The sequence below is a fragment of the Ictidomys tridecemlineatus genome, chromosome 2 (assembly GCF_052094955.1).
Source record: "Ictidomys tridecemlineatus isolate mIctTri1 chromosome 2, mIctTri1.hap1, whole genome shotgun sequence".
Classification (NCBI taxonomy): Eukaryota; Metazoa; Chordata; class Mammalia; order Rodentia; family Sciuridae; genus Ictidomys; species Ictidomys tridecemlineatus.
In genome coordinates, this window is record NC_135478.1 from 163,465,455 (window position 1) to 163,483,708 (window position 18,254).

The 18,254-nt window shown below is 32.2% G+C and overlaps 1 long non-coding RNA gene across 1 annotated transcript in view; it reads right to left on the reverse strand.

The window, feature by feature from the left end:
* Positions 1-1,024: 1,024 nt before the first annotated feature.
* Positions 1,025-18,254, reverse strand: part of LOC144375389 (uncharacterized) — a 110,998-nt gene continuing 93,768 nt past the window's right edge. The window contains exon 3 of the long non-coding RNA XR_013435125.1: positions 1,025-1,400. This is a non-coding gene — a long non-coding RNA (uncharacterized LOC144375389). The remainder of the gene's footprint in view (positions 1,401-18,254) is intronic.

The window sequence follows — 18,254 nt, forward strand, 5'->3', positions numbered from 1 at the left end:
AATTAGCCAGACACAGAAGCAAATACTTCATTATCTCTCTCATTTGTAGAAACTTTAAAAAGTGGACCTGAAAGTAAAATAGTTATTACTAGGGATTGGGAAGGGTACAGGATTGGGGGAGGTTGGATATGATCAATATACAGTGTATACACATTTGGAAATATTCATATGTACACTAATATGTACAATCAAATATGTTCAATCAAATATGTACAATATGTACAATCAAACCACTGATAAATTTTAAAATGTATATCCATCTTGTAGACAATTATTGGGAAGTTTAAACAATATTTTGTAATCTAATGCTCAGGAAACCTTAAACAATTACCTCATGGAAGTGTCATTATATTTTATTTATGTTTCTATATTTATGCTATAATTTAATGAATATTTATAAAATCTCTACTTATGTAGGGTTCTGAATTAGGTGATGAAAGTACAAATGACATAATCTCTCCTTTTATGGATTTTGTAGGAAAGCAAGATGTAATTAAAATCAATGTTTTAATTACAAATTTTGATATCTTTTAAAAAAAAAGTAGATGACAGAGCTTGAATACCTACAGCAAATGTCTATAGGTGACATTTGGCCTGATGTAGAAAGATGAGTAATAATGAAAAAAGAGAATATAGAGTGTTCGGGCAGAAGAAACTAAACATGCAAACATTCTGTAGTAAGAGTCTCATGGCTTATTCACATGACTGTATATTGTGTCCAACACTTCACCAGTTGTGTTTCTTTCACATAGATGATTGTGACATATTGTAGTGTGGTTTTCTTTTATATTTTTATGGATGAGTGTGCAGTTCTACCATTAGAACAGCAGATTTCCCAAGTGTTAATTCACCACATCAGTTTCTTGACTGCATACAACCATATAATCCAAGACCTATGTTCCAAGATTTCTTTTAATGGAAGACATTTTGCTGTGTTAATAATCCATTGTGTTTAAAGAGTCTTTGAAGGTGTTTGTTTGTTTGTTTGTTTGTTTGTTTTGGTCATAATTCTAGGTTCTGAAGATCAAAGTTCTTAAAACTTTATTTTAGGAACAATGACAAGAAATATGAGAAAGATTTGAAAGAAAAAAGATGCATTGGTGGTAATTTACACAAGCTAGAGAGGCAAGGGAGTAAGCACAGGTGAGGAACTTTAGGAGCAGCATGGCTGTGGAAGGCCTGTGAAAGTAAAGGTGAAAGGAAAGAGGCTACTGTAGGAAGAACAGCTCAGAGAAAACCTCCGCCATTCCAGTGGGGAGAGACAATGTCAGAGTTGGTCCTGGCCTGGGCAGAGATGGTAATCCCTGTAACACTGCCTTCTTCAGTTACTGCCTGCACAGTGAAGAGGTGTGCAGAAGCAGAGGTGCATCCAGAATGCGTCTTCAGCTACAGGTTCTCTCCTGCAAACAGACCAAAAAAGTTATTTCACCAATGCCTCCATGTCCGCCATCATCTCTTTTACCAATTTTTCCTTGATGCTTTTTTTCTTATTGACTTTCTGGCCTTGGATACATACATTCTGGATAGCATCAAATTTTGGTTCTATATTTATTATAATTTTTCTCAGTATCATTTAACTTCTCACTTTATATGATTTTTTTCAAGCATTTTGTTCTTATTCAGAGCTCCTGAGTTTATAGTTTTCTTTTTTTTCTTTTTTTTCTTTTTTTTTGAGAGAGAGAGAGAGAGAGAGAGGAGAGAGAGAGAGAGAGAGAGAGAGAGGAATGAGAGAATTTTTTTTATCGGTGGACCAACATCTTTATTTTTTATTTTATGTGGTGATGAGGATCGAACCCAGCGCCGCACACATGCCAGGCAAGCATGTTACCGCTTGAGCCACATCCCCACCCCAAGTTTTTTTTTTTTAAATCTCACTTATCCCCAAATTATAAAATTTTCTTTTAATAATAGATTTATAAACTAATAATATTTAAAGCTTTGTGTTTAAATTTATTGTTTTATGGAATAATTTATTTTTGATGAACCTACTTTATTTTTTTCCAGATGAACAGAATATTACATTACTACCATTTATTAAGTGAACTAATCTTTTCTCATTCATTTCAAGCAACATTGTTGCCTTTCCCCATATTTTATCAGCTCCTTTTATGTAGTTGTATTTATAGACTTGTAAATTATATTTGCTCCAGCTTCATACTGTTTTGATTATAGCACCCTTATCGTAAGATGCAAATAAATTACTATAGCAAGTTTCCACTAATTTTTTTTTTCAAAAGTGTATGTGACTGTTACAAAATGAAGAGGCTGGCAAACACATCCTCCCTTGGGTGGGGAGAAGAAACTATGAAGTTGTGCAAAATTGGCAAACAGAACTCTGGAAAGTACTAACAGGAAACAAAAACTGAAAAGTTATTTCTCATAAAAAGCTGCCAAAACCTCAAATCAAAGCCCTTTTGAGGCAGCAGTCTTTGTGCCTGGGCTTGCTCTCATGCTCAGCCCCTATGTGGTCAGCATGGTGCTGGCCAGGTAACAGAGGAGCTTCACTACACAGTGTGTGCTACCCTGACCTGCAACAAAGGATTGAAGCACAAGCCACTTGGTCAGTTAAAGTAACAAGCTCAAAATGCAATGAGCGGGGATAGTCTTTAATTCAGCTGGCCTTGGATGGCAGTCCCAGCTGGGGAGAGTAGTGGACCTGTCATGTATTTTACAAGAAAATCTGAGACAGGAAAAAGTAGTACAAGAGTAAGATAAATCTGAATTCATCCCTAGTGACAAGCAAGATACATTCACATGCAGGGGAGTTCCAAGGGGATACAGTGGAAAGCAAATGCCAAAAGAGACTTGAAAACTACCTTGGCTTTAAATGGGCTCCCCAACTAAACACAGATCCATCTTCAGAGGGTGAAAATCCCATAGGCTCACACAGAGCCTCTCACTGACCACTGGGACCACTGGGGTATATAGATGTAGTAGTAACCCCCAGGAAGAAAGACTGAAACAACTCAAACAAATGAACACATATGAGCAGAGACCTTGACTGCTTTAGAATCCAGAGTAAACATGATGTGTTAACAAGTGTAATGTTTAACAAACAAACAAATAAATAAATAAAAAGAGAGAAAACTCATGTGACATATAAGAAAAAAAATGTACCCCTCAAGAAATAAAGTTAACAGAAGCTGTCCCAGAGTGAGTATATATGCTCTTTTTAATAACCACTTTGGAGCAGAAATGATAAATGCTTGAAGATTTAAAAGAAACCACGATTAAAGAACCAGAAGAATATATGTGGTCAATGTGTCAACAAAAAGAAGTTTTAATAATGAAATAGAAACTCTTTAAAGAGAATAAATGGAGGTTTAAGTGCTGAAAAGTATTAAAAACAAAACAAAAATAGGTTTGCTCAATGGCATGGCTTAGATCGCAGAAGAAAAGAAAACTTGAATATGAATCAAATTAATTTATCCAGTCTGAATATAAAGAAGAAAATTATGAAGAAATAGAATCTTAAAAATCTATGGGGTAACATCAACCTTACCAACATGTATGTAATAGGGATTACAGAAAAAGGGGAAAGGGAAGCTTTTTGAAGATATAATTACTTTAAGTTTTCAAATTTGATTAAAAATTAATTTATGGAGTGTCAAGAAGCTCAGAAACGTCACATGAGACAAAAATAGATCTATATCTAACCGTCTAGGCACCTCATAGTTAAACTTGTATGAGACAAAGAAAACAACTTGACAGCACCAGCAGAAAAATGACTAATCATGGCCAAGGAAACAACAATATGATTAATAACATGATGAATGGCTGAAGTCTCTTCAGAAACAATGGGATCCAGACGGTGGTGAGGTGCCTATTCCATGGTGCTGAAAACAAAGCAAAACAAAGAAACTGTCAACTCAGAACAAAAGTGCCCATGAAAAAATGAAGGAAAATAAAAATATTCAGAGATAAACCAATATTAAGTGAATATATTGATAGCAGAAAGGCCTCAAAATATATTAAAGGACATGACACCAGATGAAATCTGCAGGAAAAAAACAAAGTGCTAGAAATGGCAAAATAGAGATGTATATAACAATCACAAATGTGTATTTTTCTCTTAAATGAAGAAAATATTGTAATAATAAGGAATTAGAACAGTATATTATTTTATTATATATAAAATAGATGGAAATAACATGAAAACAGGAATAAAAATGAAATCATGCTAGAAAAATGTTGCTCTTTCCAGAATAATGAGTTATCATTATTAATCTGAAATTGATTGTAATAAGTTAAGATTCATATAGTAATCCCTATGCTGACAATTACAAAAATAGCTGCTGTGGTTTCAATGTGTCCCCCAAAAGTTAACATGAAACTTAACCTCCAAATTTATATGTTGATTGTACTTGGAGGTGGGGCTTTTGGGAGGGAATTAGGGTTAGATGAGGTCATGAGGCTGGAACTTCAAGGTGACATTAGTAGTATTATAGGAAAGGGAGACTTGATTTGACACTTTATATGATACCCTCTGCCATGTTATATAGCATCAATAAGGCCTTTACCAGGTGTATCTGCTCAATCTTGACATATTGCATTATAAATTATGCAATCTCAGGTAATCTGTTGCAGCAACACAAGACAAAGTTGATCCTAAGAAGTGGGATTGTTGCTAAAACAAATATGTAAACACATGGAAATAGCTTTGAAACTGAATAGCAGGTTGAAATTGGATGAACTTGAAGTTTAGAAAAAGCCTGGATTGTTACAAAAAGAACACTAATGGTGATTCTGCTGAGGGACTGGAATAAGAGAAGGAAAAGTTGAAATTTAGAAATTATTTAATTGGTCATGATCAGAATACTGGTAGAAATTTGAACAGTAATGGCCATCCTGAGGTCTCAGGTGTAAGTGAGGAAAAAATGAAGCCAAGGTCATCCTTGTTAGATAGTCAAAAGGAACTTGGTGAAACTGTGTCCATGTTTTTGGACATTGTGGAATGGAGAACCTATAAGCAATGATCTGGCATATTTGGTAAATGAAATATATAAGAAGCAAAACATTCAGAATGCTATGTGTCTACTTTTAACTCCTTATAGTGAAATGAGTAAGGACCTGCAGATTATTGAAGACATAATTTATAACTAAAAAAAAACAGAGTAGAAAATATTGGATTTTGCAATATGGTCATGTAAATAATAAAAAAAAATTATTTGGGAGAGAAAACAAAAGGTGCAATCAAGTGACCTTTGCTAAAGAGGTAAGCATGCCTAGAAGGCAGCCAGGAGCTATTCATTAAGACAATGGGAGAAAGTCCCCAAGGTTATTTCAGAGGTCTTTTAGGAAGTAGGCTTTTTCTAAACTTCAAGTTTTCTAAACTTCAAGTTTTCATCAGATGCCTAGAGATTTATGAGGGTAGAATGGTTCTGATAATAGGCCCAGGGCACCCTTCACAGACTGATTGCCAGGATACCTTGAAACTTTGCTGTCTGCAATCTAGCACGACATTCCTCTCTCCCAATATATCCATGAAGGGGGATTTACATTCAAGGAAGATAATTCTGTATCCCCCAGACTTTGTTTTTACTGTTGACTTTATATGGGTTTTAGATTTACTTGGATTCAATTACTCCCTTTCTTCTTGCCTATGTCCCCCTTTTTGAGTGGGAATATGTATTCTATATGTGGCTCACCATTGTATCTTAGAAGTGGACATCTTGTTTTGATTTCACAGGCTCATGACTGGAATAGAATTGGGCTCAGGATGAGTTGGATCTTGAGTTTTACCCATACATGATTCTACTCCAGTTGTATTTTGGAGTTGAAGCTGGTCCTATTTATGTATTAAGACTTTACTATATGAAAGGATATGAGTTTTGGGGGGTAGGCTACTATAGTTTGACTATCTCTTCCAAAGAAGACATTCATGTTGATTTAATTGCAATTGTAACAGTATTTAGAAGATGAGTCATTGGAGATAATTAGGCTCTGAAAGAACTGTCCTTTGTAGGATTAATGTCATTACATTTGAAATGGATTAATTATTGTGAGAGTGAGTCATAATAAAAACAAGTTCAGCCCTCTCTTTCTTGCCTTTTGTGCAGCACATGTGCCTTTCTGCTGTTTTGACTTGGTACAGAAGCCCTTGCCAGATGTCAATACCATGCTCATAGACTTTGCAGCCTCCAAAACTGTGAAAAATAATTTTCTTTGCTTTATAAATTACCCAGTGTCAGGCATTTTTAAGTAATAACTCAAATGGATTGAAGACAACAAAAACAAATTGCTAAGAGAACAACAGAGGAATAAGAATAGTACAATGAAAAATATTTAATAATCACAAAACAAGATAGTAAAGAAAAAAACAGACCAAATAGATGTGACACATAAAGAATATAAATAGCAAAATGGCTGAGTCTGGTTAATCTAACCTTATACATTTAATAATTATATTAAATGTGGGTAAGGTTAAAACTTTAATCAGGAGGTAGTGATTTCTAAAAGGAAGAGACTGTTCAACTGGTTAAGACAGAATATTCAACCCTTGTTACATAACACCTCCAGTATCTGATCAATTCTCTCATTCCACATTGTCCACAGGTGATATCTGATCATCCTCCTGTGTCTTCAGCAAGCATACTGCTAAGGTGGGTTTTTTTTTTGTTGTTGTTGTTTGTTTGTTTGTTTTTTCTGGAATTCCATTGTTACTGTATTTTCTCTCAGTTTTTCCTCCCACTGACCTTTATCTGGCTCTTTGGCTAGAAATTCTCTCTTGTCCATATTGTATTCAGAACTGAACTCAGGACTGTCCTGAGGACACCTTTTCCCTATTGTAATAGTTCCTGATTAAGATTTGTATTAAATGTTTTAATTACTGTTCATATCTGCTTTGAACAGTCCTCATGTCAACCAAAAACTGAAGATGAAAACTATGTAAATCAGGAATGAAAGAAGAGATATCATGACACTAATGCTTCCTGAGAAATTAAAGGATTGGAAATGAATATTAGGAATTTTAAGGAATTTGTCCATTTTATCTTGTGTTTATTAAACATGAAATGGACAAACTCTGTGAAATACATCTTACCATAATTGATGCAAAAAAAATAGATAACCTGAATATAAAGTAACAAAATGAATGAGGAGTTAAATATTTCCCCCATAAAGAAAAACTCAAGCCCAAATAGCTCCACTAGAAAATTCAATCAAATATTTAAAGAAAAATAGTATCAATTTTACCCAAATAGTTTTAGAAAATTTCCAAAAAGAACACTTTAGAAATAATTCTATAAGGACATTATTACCCTGATGTCAAAGTCAATCAACCAAAGACATAAGCATTAAAAATCACAGATCACTATCACTCAAGAATGTAGCTATAAAAAATACTTACAAAATACTAGGTAAACAAGTGAATAGGTAAATAAATATATACATACATAAATATACATATATGTGTATATACACACATACATAAAAAATATATATGTCTACATACAAATATAAAATATGTATATAAAAATATAAACACACACACACATACATATAAAAGATAATAGGTCATGTTCTAAAGGGGTTTATTTCTGGAATTCAAGATTGATTTAACATCCTCAAATCAAATAATATACCATTTAAAAGGCTAAGGAATAAAAGACATGATCAACTCAATACCACAAATGTACTGAGTGACAAAATTCAACAGCCATTCAAAACAAAAAATGGAATTCTCAATATATAGGAGATGAAAGAAAACTTCTTCAACCCAATAAAAGTCATATATGCAAAACCTACAGCTAAAAGCTTACTTAATGTTGAATGGAGAAATGTTTTCCTCTTAAGACTGATGGGGAAGAGCGAGATGTCCCATTAGTATTTTAGTTCAACATTGATCATTAAGTTCTACCAAGAGCATCAACGGAAAAGAAGAGAAAAAGAAAGGATACAGAGAGGAAGGGAGGGAGCAGGAAGATTGGAAAGAATATTTAAGAAAAAATAAATAAATAAAACAAATGATAAGTAAAGAAATTAAATCATACAGATTGTGTGCCAAATTATCCTGCAAAATGGTCTTACAGTATTCTTCATTGTAGCCTCAGAGTGGAAACAATTCAATTATCTGACAACAGGAGAACAGATAAAATGTACTATATATCTATACAATGGAATATTATCCAATGATAAGAAAAAATGAATAAACTCCTGATACTTGTAACAACATGGATAAATTTCACAAGCCTACTAACTGAAAGAGGCTAGACACAGACCACATGTTGTATGATTCTGTTGATATTTTCAGAAAAGTCAAGTCTTTAGAGCTAGAATGCAGACCAGCAGTTGCCTAGAACTATAGCAAGTTGTATGGCACAAAGGAACTTTTTGTGGCATTGAACGTGTTCTAAAATGTAGTAGTTGTAATGAAGGTTCAACTTTGCAAATTCACACACACAAAAAATCATTGAACTGCACATTTAACAAAGCGTAAATTTTATAATGTGTGTACTATACCTCAATAAAAGTTTCAAAATTATTTAGTTATTCTGGCACATTTTCCCCTGTGGAAATATATATATAATTTTGTCTTACTCCAAAAATGTACTTTTTAAATCTAAATGACAATGAAAATGAAATAAGCATATATACAGAGCTTCAGTAACTAGATATGTACTTAAATAACTCACAGTTTGAAGTGAGTAAATTTTATGGGTATCATTTTCAAAACTTCTTTCCTGCATCCTTAAGAATCACACATTTCCAAATCTAAGTCTCTTCTTTACTTTTACCCTTCTTTCATGCATGTGATAAGCATCACTGATTGCTGTCTACAGATTGTTGCATTTTAATGTCTCCTATTTATTCTTTCTGAATTTTTGTACTATTGAATCTCTTGGCTTTTTTCTCTGATGTTTCATTTCATTATTGGGATATAAGAAGCATGTTAGAATTTTATTTTCTACCAATTTTAGATTCACAGAAAAATTACAAAATTGCATAGTGTTACCTCATTCACCTCCCCCAGAGGTGGACATCCTATATGATGATGGTGTGATTGTCAACACTAGGGAGTCTGTGCTGTTTCAATACTTTTGATTAAACAGACTTTCAGTTTTTATGTTTTATCCCTAATAATCTCTTTCCAGGGCTTTCTACCCAGGCTTTCAGGTTGCACACATTATTTCTCCTTGGTTTCCTGAATCTGTCATAGTTCTGTCTATAATTGTCTTCAGTGATTTAGAAACTCTGAAAGAGTGTTTGTAATTTATTTTTAAATTTATCTACATATTTGGTTATTTAAATTATATTTTTATTATCTAAATGTAGTTTTTTGCTTTTGTCCAGATTACCCAACCCCCTGACTCCCACAGAAAATGATGTGCTTTCACTGCATTTTATCCCCGGGTTACCAATGATGCTGAACTTGCCCACTAGCTCTAGGTGTTGACTACTAAGTTTGTTCACCATAAGGTTACTTCCCATTGCAATAATGAGTAGCTTGGGGAAGGTACTTCAAGACTACACTAATATCCTGTTTCTCTGTAAAATTTTACTCACTAATTTCAGTACTCATCTATCTGCAATAATTATTACCATAGTGGTTACTTAATAGAGGTTTTGCCTTTCCCTTTTGCATGTTTTATTGTAATTTTTCCATGATAAAGAGCCATTTGTTTCACACATAGAAATACTTTTAAAATTTTTGTATTTTTCAGAATAAACTCAAGGTTATTTATTTTATTTTATGGATTAACAAACAAAAAAATCATCATGAGTTTTGTCTAATTTTTTTGTAGATTTGGTCATTGAAAACTTCATTGGATTAGCACCTGTGTTCTAGTGATAAGCTCTCATTCTTTTTGAACACTTCCTTACATTGTAGAATCACAATATGATCTGAGTTCATTCAGTACTTTTCTTATTCTGATCCTGTTGTCAATCATTTTTCCAAGGAGTTTATGCTCCTCTTATTACAGAGTAGCTTTCAGAAAAAAAAATGGCCCCTTTAATTAAAATTTCAGAAAAAGATTAAAAGTCATTTTTATTAAAGTTCTGTTATATAGTGGTTTTACCATTTCTTGTCAATTACTTATTAAATATGTTTCTGAAATGTTTATTGTTGTGTAGTATGACCAATTTTCATTCCAATCAATCTAAGTGTTCCACAGTTTTCACAAATTAGTAAAGAAAAACAAATATGCATAGTCAATGGAGATAGCATTTCTTTTGTTTTTTCTATTTTAACACTACTTTATAAATATTCTTATTTGTAACACTATATTTTTTCTTTAACTTATGAAAATTATTTGGGTGTCTTTAATGTTTTATGTTATTTTTATTATTTTATCAATTGTATTGTTGTCTACTCATAAAATAGCCCAAATAGTACAACTTTTTTTTTAAAACTTGAAAAATAATAAATTGGGATATTTTCATTCATTGAAAATAGGAGATAGTTGACCTAAATCTAGCTTTTTTTTTCTAGCACCAATGCCTTAATCTAATCTTTTAAGACTTAGGAGCAAAAACTTAAGGACATTAACATAGCACATTGCCTTTTTAATCACAAAAAAATAGCAGAAATATGGGAATAAAACATTTGGGCTTATACACAAAAAGATATTTCCCATCTCACATAGCATGTATGCTGTTGATTGAGAATTAGTATTAGTTATTATAGAATTAAAAGCAACTCCCAGTCAGAATCTAGAGATTAAAGGATTTCATATCATTACTAATAAAATTATGTATTGGTTGACTATGTTTTTAGTCTATCTTCATTTGTTTTTTGTGCTAATTCTAAGAACATTATCTGGAAGATAACTGTTTCATATAATTGTTGTATTACATTAGATTCAAGTAATCTCTTACCTTGTATTTGTTTTGGTGATATTTGAATATATGCAGAAAATGAGGGAATTTTTTAGTAGAATTAATCCTTAAATTATGGTTTTAGTTGTTTTCCTAAAATGTTTATTTTATCTGGTTCCACAGTAAGTATAAAAACATGTTACTATATGTACCATATGTGCTTTGGTAGATATCATAATATTTTCCAGAATGAAAGAAACCACCTGCTTTGCCATATAGTATACATGAAATAAGTTCACACCTAGGAAGTTTGGCCTAACCAAACTTAAATATGTTTTAGATTATCTAAGTGTAGGGATGGTTCAGTGTTTATTCTAAGATCAGCAGATGTAATAACTTTATCCTATTTTCTCTCTGCACAATATTAGAAGTCCTTGCTCTGCCTACTATTTATCAAGAGAAAGATTTATCAAGAGAAAGGAACACCTAATCAGCCAAATCAATAAAATCAGCCCTGATAATAAAGCCTACCAGATGCCCCCATAATCAAGAGAAAAACTCATCATTTTTACCATTCAGAATTTTAAAGTAGAGCTTATTTTGATGGTGGTGAATGAACAAGTAAAGAAAAACTAGTGTCTGCAAACTGTCCAATGAATCTCTCATCCCTACACTAAACAGATTATGCCCACATTTCAAATATTCTTCCCCAAGATAGATCTCAACCACAATGGTTGTGAACCCAATGTCTTCTTATATGCAAATAATGGCTTCTTACATGTAAATTGCATATATGAGTCTGTCTAAGACTTTAACTTTTGGGCAGGTGGAGCATTGTGGGGTTCAAGAATGGGAGTCAAGCTGAGTAAGTCTCAAAATGTCCTTTCAAAACCTAAGTAGAGCATCGACCATGGTCAATGCCCCCTCACTTCAGGTTTCAGAAGTCTACAACATAAACATCAAAGACTCACTTCTAATTGATTTATTTATCCAAAATACTAGTTCCTTAGATGTAAAGAACTACTTCTTTGGGTTAAAATGTTTCTTTCTTATCTTTTTTTTTTTTTTTAATTTTTTTGGTATAGCAAATTTACCAAGATGGGTGGGCAGAGGTTAGGGAGAGGACATATTGACCAAATGTGAGGTTTCCCTGCTTCACTCAAAAGAGTATATTCCCAACAATTTTAACTTCTTTTTCACTTCCCTGTGTTCTACGGCAAGATCTAGGAAACAAATTTCTTTATGAAAACTTCACATAATCTGACAGTCCATACTAATTTGGTTTCCTTTAAAAGACTAAACATTTCTTAAAAACATGGCATAGGATTCCCCAAATTATCCAATTCAGAGCCAATTAAAGGAAAGAGACATCAAAGAAAAAAAAGGTAGACTTTGGAATATTTGATATTTCTCTAATTATAAAAACGAATAAATCCATAAGTCGAAACAAAACAAGTAAAGTTAATGATATTGCCAGATTTTTTTAATAGGGACTGAACTATGCTTACTGCCACAGAAATGAAAACTTCTCCTTATGGTTCTAAAATTATAAAGAAAAATAAATATCACCATGACTTTATCCACATGAGTCTTCTACTGAACATATATTTTTTTTAAAATCATTATTTATTTATTTATTTTTTATGTGGTGCTGAGGATCCAACCCAGTGCCTCACTCATTCTAGTGAACCTGGTGCCTCACATGTGCTAGGCAAGCGCTCCACCACTGAACAACCCCACTGAACAACCCCAGTCCTCTGATGCTTAATCTTTGCTGCAGACAAATGCCAAGCTGTCCTCACAGGACAGGAGGTTAGACACCACTGTACCAAGGGAGCCACTGAGACATTTCAACCAAAGCTCCTTTTTCTTCCCAGGATTCCCATTATTTTACCTTTTATGGTTATGTTAGAATTGTTATTTTTCTCCCTTTACATATAAACTCCAATCATCAATAAAATTAGAGTTTATTTAAAAAAATCATTTTGGTTATTGTTGACAAAGTCAAACATGATTAGTGAATTTAACTGATTCCTGAATTTAGAAGACATAAATTAATCAGAAATTATTATAAATAGGTGAATTAGTACACATTCACCTTTTTAGCATGAGATTCTAATAGGTTATTATTTTATTACAGAAGAGTTTTCTTCAGTTGTTAAATACTGAAGTTCTTGGTTTGAACTAGTGTGAGGAGACATCCTTATCTTTTCTGAGTTGTTAATTATTTATTTTCTTGTCTTTTTTTTAACTAGGAAATTAATTTTATTTGCATTTCTTTGTCCTCTGCTAGCCTATGAGTTTCTTGAAAGAAGGGACTATATTTATGTATGTCTTATGTTCCTGAACCTAGCAAATAACCTGATATGAAATAGGTTCACACTCAATATTTTCAATAAAAATGAGGCTCACAGAGAACATTTTTCTTCTTCATAAAAATAAAGCTGGTAATTTTTTTGCAGACATATTTTCAAAATGTCTAATTTTTCATGATTGTGACAGTTGCTGCATATGTCCTAGAATTTTTTTAAAAGGATAAAATAGCTAACAGATTTTTATATAAAATAATTTATTTCACCATATAATTTTTTAAATAGGCTGATTTTCTTACATTCTCAGGGCTTGCTCCAGACATATGAGCACATACTTTAAAATAAAATACAATTAGTGATTTTCAAAAAGAGAAAACCATTGCCTTCATTTTACTCTCCCGAGGAAGCTGATGCCTAGTGACAGCTCTTATCCTCTATGGGCTTGTCTAACAATTCTGACTAGGCAACTCTATATTGTAACACGGTAAGAATATAATTGTGCTCTTGTTAAAACATGCTGTAATGTCAGGCACACTAAATTTTAATTCCCATGGTGAGTCCAGATAATCAGGAAATTTTCCAACTGCAGGAGGACTTTGAAATAGCATGTGACATTTTTACATCTGGCCATAATTTCATGCTTTGCCACCTTTGATCAAAGTGTCATCTTAAAAGAAGACAAGGAGACAGAAAACACTAGAATGAAATTCAAAATGTAACAGATTCATTTGAATCTAAAGGTAAAGCTCATGTGGAGTTACAATACTCCACTCCCCCAAATTTACATGGTGAGGAAACCACATTAAGTTAGAAAAGTTTATAGCTAACAATAAATTTTAAATGATCCCAATATTATTTTATATCTGATCCTATTACAAGTAACTTCCAAGCATGAGAATGTGAGAATGTAAGAAGGAGATCAAATTAACAGACAACTACAAACAACTTATATACTGAAATACTCACATAAGACATAAGAAAATACAGCTTCTGTGATAAATAATATATGGGTAAGTATTCTCCAAGCTACAACTGTTACCTGACAATCCAATACCTGAGGATCAAGCAGCATGTGTTGACTCTTTCATGTAAAAGTAGTTCTCACTGGGAAATTATCAAGGGTTAGTTTAGCAAGATGAAATATTTAGAGGAACCAAAAAATTTTAAGATACGATATTACTTAGTGGTGGGGAAGGAAGTTATTTGCTCTAAAATCTCTGGGTTTGATATCATTTTTATATCATCATGTTAAAACATTTGTTACCTAATGACACTACAGAATCTTAGAGACTTTTCAAATACAGTTGGAAATCAGCCACCCTATACATAGGAAATGTATTCATTTTATAGCTGACAAATCTAAGATTCAGATAGTGACCTGATAAAAGTCTCTAAGATAAATGACAGAGTAAATCTTTTATCTCAGATTCTTTGAAAGACAGCTGACTTGGTTTATTATGTACTGCTATAAGAACATATTTGAGTCTGAATAATTTATAAATAACAGAAATTTATTCTGTCACAGTTATGGAGGTAGGAAGTCAGATCAAGGCAGTGTCTCTGGTGAGGGCCTTCTTGCCATGTCATTACATAGGGGAAGACAGAGGGGCATGAAAGATGAACACCAAGTCCTCACATGACAGAAAAACAAAAGAAAAAGAGCTTATTCCTGAAAGCCCATTTATGGCCTCATTAATCCATTCATGAGAGCAGAGATCTCATGACCTAAACACTTTCCAGAAGGTCCCACCTGCCAACACTACTGCATGGAGCAGTAAGTTTCCAACATATACATTTTGAAGAGACAAAAACATTTACACCATGGTGACAGGCTCTTAGTAACTGTCACTCTAAATATTTCCTTTACTATCTTATGATTCGTTAGGGCAGTAGGAGAAGGAATTCCTAATCCTTCATGGGAACAGTCTCAATATATTATAATCACACTGAATTTTCCACAATATATTAACACAATATATTCAAAAGGTATAATAATTATATCATTCCTTTGCCCTGATTGAACATCTTTATGCTTTCTGAAAAAATGTCTAACAGGAATTTATGTTTATCTTAAAAATAAATATCTCTAAGCCATGTTGAAATATTATAAAAGCTTCCCTTTTAGTTTTATATTTATAAAATATTAGATGCACATTAATTTTATTTGAATGTTTGTAAAAAAGATATAGAAAATCATGGTAGCCACTTCAAAACAGAAAAGAGCTATGCTAACCTTTTATTTCTTTGAGGATCAAGAGTTTTTGGACAGAAATTTCTAGAAATTTCATTTTTCCAAAAAAAAAAAAAATACACACACTCACACACACACACACACAGAGAAGAATTTATTAAAATATTTGTATCCTGAACAAATGATGCTCTGTGATTACTTATATTTATCAAAATTTGTTAAATGTTTTTTAACAAAAATATTTGTATTTTAGGATTTGTTTATATTTAACGGAAGAATTTGTTTTTTTAACATCAATGGCAGAAAACCCAACAAAGTTTTTCTTTTACAATAAAGTTTGTGAATTTGCTCCAATTTTCTTAAAAATCAGGTAGATATTTTGAAATTCGAATTTCTTATAAAATTCAACAAATAGAAGCACAGATAGCCTTAACAAAGAAAGAGCTCTCAGGTTTACAAAGTTCACTTTATTCCCATGCTTTAAATAAAGTTAATTTCCTGCTTTAAAATATTTCCATAAATGATTTTATATTTTTTGTTTAGATAATAGCTTATATTATTCCTTGAAAGCAGATCAATCACCTTTTTAAAAAAATCTTTGCTCTCAACCACACTTTCAATGAAAGAGGAGAGAAAAGGGAAATAGCACCTAGAGCACACCAGGCTCTCCTAATTCAATGGTCTAACCAAATGTCACCTAATTCAATGATCTAACCAAATGACTACTTTCAACCTCAAGAGTGAATAAATTGATGCTCATGTAATTATTAAATGATACATAGTTATATGCAGGGTTTTGATAATAAATTCAGATAATTTTGATCTGAAAATCCTTTGTCCATTCTTTTGGGTTTTCTGAATTTATAAAGTAATTTTGTAAATCAACTACATAGATAGTGTCCATTATTTGTCAGAATAAAATTAAAACTAAAGAAAGTACAATTTTTAAGCAGAATAAAATTAAAACTAAAGAAAGTACAATTTTTTAGGTGTGAATACCCTTATAGGCATATGACTCCCACTGGCTCATAACTCACCTTTTAAATTGCTATGCTGGTATAAAAGTACATATAATTAATCAGCGTTTTGCAGATGAAAAAAAATTCATCCAAAATTAGGAAAATGATGGACAAACTCATCAACATATGCCTCTAAATGCATAATTTTATCTTTTATAACACTGAGAAATAAACTTAGGTGGGCTTTTGTGTATGCTTCAGTTCCCATTTCACTATAAGATATTAGATATATTTGCACACATTTGAATAGTTACCATGACTCCATTACTTAACATTGGGATTAAAACAAGAATCTATTTATGTTTATTTTGTACTGTTCAATAACTAGAATTGATCAAATATTGGAGACATTCAAGTTTTAAGGTGGATTCACTTTTCAAACAGGCAATTTTTGATTTAAGGGATTTTAGCAAAATATATATGTCAATATTTTATTACAAAAACCTTAAACTCATACTGAAGTAAAAGAGATGATGCTGTGTTATTTCTTTGACAGAAGAGATCCCTGGAAGCAGCTGTGGCCAAAATCATATTTCCTCACATGGAAGGATATGAAACCACCAGAGATGTGAATAATATCCAAGAAAAGAGCCAGGTGATTACCAAGGCTAATCAGGATTTCTGAGGACTCAGAAAAATTTGAGACTATAATAGGATTACACTCTCTGCTACTCAAGGCCTCAATATTTGCATATCACACTAGCAGGGTTTAGAAATTGGGATGGCACTAATAAGCCCAGATTAGTGCCAGACACAGCCAGAACTTTCTTGACTTTTTTTATTGAAAAGAAAAAAATAAGCCTCCTTCTAAGTAGTTGTTTCAAATCCTCATGGGATTCCATCTGATATCAAATCAGACAGGGAAGGTTGAGCATGTGAGAGAACCATTTCAAGTGCTAATTGTAAGAAAATTCAAAATGCAACAATAGTATTTTTAAAAATTCCTGTACTGAAAAACGCCACATAAGACAGAACACAGATGAAAGATAATGTTGCTTTTTCCTAAATAAATACAAAGGAAAGATGTTATCTTCTAAAGTATTTTAACAGACAGCTACAAAATTGAACAGCCTGACATCCAATATTATGGAAGCATTTTCTCATAGTTGAGCAGTTAAATTGCAGTAAAGGAGACCATTTTTTACTAGTGAGCATCTAAATACAAAGTCTAATTTTTTTTATCATTTTTGACTGATGAGCATGGAAGTACTAAATCTAATTGCAAGAGAGAGTAATTAACTTGACATGCCAAGATAGATCAAGTTGGCTGATTGTATTGCATCACTCTAGTTAGTTCTTCAGTAACATGCATGCACTGTCCATGCAAAATAGCGATTTAGCTATATTTTAAACCCTTAAGTTTAAAAACCATATATCTTAACAGAATTACCTCCCTCCTTTTTTAACAGAGAACCACTCAAAAACATATAAATGTACTTTAGACCTACACTCTTCATAAGGTAGTCGTTGACCACATTTCACATCCAGCTACTTAAATTTAACCATAAATTTGTTTAAATTAAATACATTGAACTTTTAGTTTCTTAGGCAAATTATCTCCATTTGAGGTGCCAAGGCTACATATTACTATCATACAAGACAATGCTAATATAGAACATTTTCTTCATAATCGAAAGTTTTATTGAACAGACTGCTCTAGATGTTTTCCGTCAGTGAAATTAAATCTTTGTTTATTACAATACAGAATAAATATTAAGACTTATAAAATCCATCAGAGGTACAATAGCATTGAACAAAACATTATTGATATCATAGCTGATAATGTCTGTAAATGGAGAAATAAAATAAAAACAATAATTTCCTTAATTAGCCCTGAATAAAAAGGGCAGAATCTAAATAGCACACTAGCACATAAAAGTATGACAAATAAAACAAATGCAATACAGATGACTTTTTATTCAATATATAAATTAAACTAAACTTTAAAAAATCCCTCTTCTTTCATAAAGAACG